Source organism: Ictidomys tridecemlineatus, chromosome 10 (assembly GCF_052094955.1).
Source record: "Ictidomys tridecemlineatus isolate mIctTri1 chromosome 10, mIctTri1.hap1, whole genome shotgun sequence".
NCBI classification, from domain to species: domain Eukaryota; kingdom Metazoa; phylum Chordata; class Mammalia; order Rodentia; family Sciuridae; genus Ictidomys; species Ictidomys tridecemlineatus.
Window position 1 is genome coordinate 77,096,014 of NC_135486.1, and position 5,282 is coordinate 77,101,295.

At 36.3% G+C, this 5,282-nt stretch overlaps 1 non-coding gene across 1 annotated transcript; it reads left to right on the forward strand.

Annotated features, from left to right (window-relative positions):
- The first annotated feature begins 4,164 nt into the window (after positions 1 to 4,164).
- Positions 4,165 to 4,352, forward strand: LOC120887698 (U2 spliceosomal RNA). Its single transcript, XR_005731034.2, has one exon. It is a non-coding gene; the product is annotated as a U2 spliceosomal RNA (small nuclear RNA).
- The last annotated feature ends 930 nt before the right edge of the window (positions 4,353 to 5,282 follow it).

Genomic DNA, 5,282 nt, shown 5'->3' on the forward strand with positions numbered 1-5,282 from the left:
GTCAGAAAAGCTTCTGATCCACTCTATATTTTACCATCTTGCAAAGGACTCATCAAGAACATTTTCTGTAAGGGCAGAAGACTACATGTGGGTCTTAATTTTACCATTAGTGTAATGATTTTCATTCACATCAAATAATGGAGAATGCCAAACCCTTCACATTTCTCACAACCAATTCTCTTTTACAATGTCGGTGCTTTTCATTCCAAGGATCTTGTCATGTCTATATTATAACATATCTAGGATTATTTTAATATAAAAATATTATAAATAACTTACCATCAGGAAAGGTTTTCAAAAATTCAGTTTGCCTTGAAACTGTTGAAGGGCATTCAACCTTGAAAAATATGTGCTTTAAAAAGCAGACTCTTTGAATCATATGTATGTTTTAAATGTATTGTCAGTGGTGGATTGCTAAACCCATTCTCGAAGAGAAAAAGAAAAAAAGTCCTGATTTGTTATGTTTGCCAATTTCTGTGGTGTAAATGCTCCCACTGTAGCTGATTCCAGGCTACCAATAGGGCATCACTGAATGCAGAGTTGAGAAGAGATTATCCTCATGAGTAGGTATGAGCAAGTTCCAACATGCCACTGATTTAAACCTACATCAAACAGATGCACACAACTATAGGTATAATTTAACAAATATGTATAAAGGGAACACCTGTATAACTCCACCAAAATCAAGAAATGGAACATTTGACCTATACCCCAAAAGTCTACGACATACTTCCTCTTTCTCATTAGTTAACCACTGTCTTCACTTGTAGAATCAACTCTCCCTTGCCATGTACTTTTATCACATAAGTATCAATCCCTATGCATTCTGATTTAATTTGGCCTATTCCATCTATACATAGATGGAATCATGCACGGTGCATTCTTTTCCTATTCGCTTATTTTGCTCAACATCATGTTTGTGAGATTTATCCAAGCTGTTGCATGTAGATAGCATTCATTCATTTTTATTGCTGTATTGTGTTACAACATGGGAATATACTCAGTGTTCCTCTGGAGCCAGCTTGTGCAGACTCATGAGAGCGGATTGTTAAATGTTCATGGGTTTTGTAAGCTAGTTGGTATCATATTGGGAGCTTGAAATTGGCCACTATGGAAGTATTTACACTGTGGAATTTGGCAAATGCTTCAAATCAGAGCTTTTCCTCCCTATTGTTAAGCATCTGCCAAAATGCCAGTGGATGGATATACAATAAATGGATTCATTCATTCTACAGTGAATGGGCATTACTATAGTAAATGGGTGTTTCCAGTTTTTGCCTATGAACATTCTCTTCTATGTGTAGAACATTCTTTTCTATGGTAGAATGCACTCACATTTCTAAAGGATAGAGTATATAGCCTAGGAGTGAAATGCTAGGTGATATGATGAAAATTAATAATGAAAATAGTGCATACCAGAATTTATTAAATGTATTTATATATGATATGATATGCATGTGTTCAGTTTTAGTTGATAATGTCAAATAAAGTTCCCAATCCACTTCAAGCCCTAGCATCTCTGTTTAAGAATTCCTATTACTCCTGTTATTCCTATTACACCCCTTGGTATTGCCAGACTTCTAAACTTTTGCCAGAGTAGCGGTTGTATACTTATATATCATTATGGCTCAAAGTTACATTTTCCTAATTCCTAAAGAGTTTTGAGCACTTTTCCTTATGTCGTTTGGTCTGTTTGATTTTTTTCTCATGTAAAATACTTGTTCAAATACTTTGCTTATTTTTTTTTACTATTTCTTCTTGATTTTTCAAGGTCCTTTATATATACTGGGTTTTGTAAATCAAGCATCTCATGCTGTACATTTCTAATTCTTTTTTCCTTTTCCCTGAAGTATGGTGACATAGTTGTTATTCCATTAACAAAAATCTTGTTTATAGTAATATGAGTACATTGGTACAAACTCTAGATTTATTATGATCTGTGTGCATGAATTTTGTTTGACCCCCTTCAAACCTCTCTGGAATCACTTCATTTCTCTTATTGTTGGCTAAAATTTAAAGATGAAATGTAGAGATTCTTTTCATTTATGTGAGACTGAAAGAGCCATGGATAAGAGAGGAAAATTCTCTTGAGTTATGCCTGGGATCTTGTGTTCTACTCTCTATGTTAGCTCAGATACTTTTATTTTTTTTTCCTTTAAAACAATTTTTTATTGTTGGTTGTTCAAAACATTACATAGTTCTTGATATATCATAATTCACACTTTGATTTATAAACTCCCATTTTTACCCCGTATACAGATTGCAGAATCATATCAGTTACACTTCCATTGATTTACATATTGCCATACTAGTGTCTGTTGAATTATGCTGCCTTTCCTATCCTCACTATCCCCCCTCCCCCCCTCTTCTCTCTCTACCCCCTCTAATTCATTTCTCCTCCTTGTATTATTTTCCCCTTTCCCCTCACTTCCTCTTGTATGTAATTTTGTATAACCCTGAAGGTCTCCTTCCATTTCCATGTAATTTCCCTTCTCTCTCCCTTTCCCTCCCACCTCTCATCCCTGTTTAATGTTAATCTTCACATGCTCTTTGTCCCTACTCTGTTCTTAGTTACTCTCCTTATATCAAAGAAGACATTTGGCATTTGTTTTTTAGGGATTGGCTAGCTTCACTTAGCATAATCTGCTGTAATGCCATCCATTTCCCTCCAAATTCTATGATTTTGTCATTTTTTAATGCAGAGTAATACTCCATTGTGTATAAATGCCACTTTTTTTTATCCATTCATCTATTGAAGGGCATCTAGGTTGGTTCCACAGTCTTGCTATTGTGAATTGTGCTGCTATGAACATCGATGTAGCAGTGTCCCTGTAGCATGCTCTTATTAGGTCTTTAGGGAATAGACCGTGAAGGGGAATAGCTGGGTCAAATGGTGGTTCCATTCCCAGCTTTCCAAGAAATCTCCCTGCTTTCCAAATTGGCTGCACCAATTTGCAGTCCCACCAACAAGGAACAAGTGTGCCCTTTTCCCCACATCCTCACCAGCACTTGTTGTTGTTTGACTTCATAATGGCTGCCAATCTTACTGGAGTGAGATGGAATCTTAGGGTGGTTTTGATTTGCATTTCTCTGACTGCTAGCGATGGTGAGCATTTTTTCATGTACTTGTTGATTGATTGTATGTCCTCCTCTGAGAAGTGTCTGTTCAGGTCCTTGGCCCATTTGTTGATTTGTTATTGTCTAATTTTTTGAGTTCTTTGTATACTCTGGATATTAGGGCTCTATCTGAAGTATGAGAAGTAAAGATTTGTTCCCAGGATTAGGCTCCCTATTTACGTCACCCCAATTGGAGTTTTTCTCAGATACTTTTAAATGTCCTAGGTCTACTTTATGTAGGCAGTGGTTCATTTTCATAGATTCTAGAAGCTTCCTGCAACCCAATACAATGCCCTGGCAGATATAATTCCCAATAACTTTCTATACCTTTTGAGGCACTATTGAAGGTTCATGGTAAAGGAAAAAAAGGAAGCAAAAAGATGATCATATAATCAGAAGCCACCTCTCCCCCAAAGCTACTATTTATTAATCAAACTGAACTTCATTGTTCCTATAGTGGTTGAGTTTTATCTATGATACTTGAAAATTTTGCCCTCCTTTGTAAAATGAACAAAAGAGCTTAACAGTATCTAACCTTTAAAAAGAGAACAGAACTAAAAACTTTTTAGCAAGCTGGGCACTGTGGCACACGCCTGTAATCCCAGTGGCTTGGGAAGCTGAGGCAGGAGGATCGAAAATTCAAAGTCAGCCTCAGCAAAAGCGAGGTGCTAGGCAACTCAGTGAGACTCTATCTCTAAATAAAATATAAAATAGGGCTGGGGATGTGGCTCAGTAATTAAGTGCTCCAGAGTTCAATCCCCAGTGCCCCCCCACAAGACAACTTTTTAGCAAAAGATTCTGCTCCTAAGATAAACAACCATTAAGCAGAAGAGATATTCCAAATAATATTCTCTGTTCAAAATCCCTTTCCATGTGGAAATTTCAAATACTTTATTAAGTAACTCTTAGATCAAAGAAAACATAGAACAATACTGAAGAATTTCCAAAAGTATTGTTAATGAAAATAGTGCATACCAGAATCTATTAAATGTACTTAAAGAACTGATTAACTTCACTCTTTATAATAGAAATGCAAATTAGAAGTACACTGAATCAGCCTTTTGGCTAAGATTAAGTGTAGTATCTGTTCTTATCAATTTAATATTGGATACATGCTCTATGTAAGGACAATGTGTTAAATGAATTTTTTGGAGCCAGGGAGATCAAATAGGAGTTATTTCATCTACTTCCTGCATTGCCCTGAGTGTACATCCTGCAGGGATGTACAAAAAGATGATCATATAATGATTATATAATCATATAATCAGGGTGTGTGGGTGGTGGGGGAAAGCATACTGAGATACCATTTCTCATTTACCAGACTGGACCAAAAAAAAAAAAAAAAAAAGTCCGATTTTGACTACGTACTCTCTTGGCAAGAATTTGATGGCAAAGGCACACTCTTTTTTTTCTTTCCTTCTTTCTCTTCTTTTTTATTTTATTTATTTATTTATTTTGTGTGTGTGTATATGTGTGTGTGGCCAGCAGGAATGTAAAATGGGACAGCTGTTATGGAGGGGAACTTGCCAATCTCTAGCAAAATTATATACATTTACCCTTGACCCAGCAGCACTGCTTGTTAAAGCAAAAGACTAGAAACAACCCAAATGCCCATCTACAGAAGACTGGGTGAATAAATTGTGGTGTCGCTGCAGGGTAGAGAGATCCAAAATACTGCAAAATCAATCTTAAAACATTTTCAATGATATTGCTGATAATGGTGTTGTAAAATTGTTAGGCTGTTGCAGGTATATTGTGAGAAAAGGCAAATAAATACTTAGGTTGGTGTCCTGGGGAACTAGGATTTTCAGTTGCAGAGAAAGAATCAAAGAGGTTAAGTAAAACAGTGTGAAATTGAACCGTAAGTATCATTATGAATTTACAATGATTTTTTTTAAAATTTGTGCTTTCCACTCTTTCCCCTGGAATGATATATGAACAATGACCTTGTCGGTAGCATTGAATACCTCCAGAATCAGACTATGGAATCTAAACGCCATTTCTGAGTATAATAACCCAGAGCATCTTAGACAAAATGCTGATTCTGGGTATGTATCAGGGATTTTAGAAAAGGAGCCTGCAACATCTCACACTGGAAAGCACCGAGGTCACCAAGGAGTGCTTGGGTTGTGTCAAAGGATACGGAGGCAAATTACCTCAGGGTA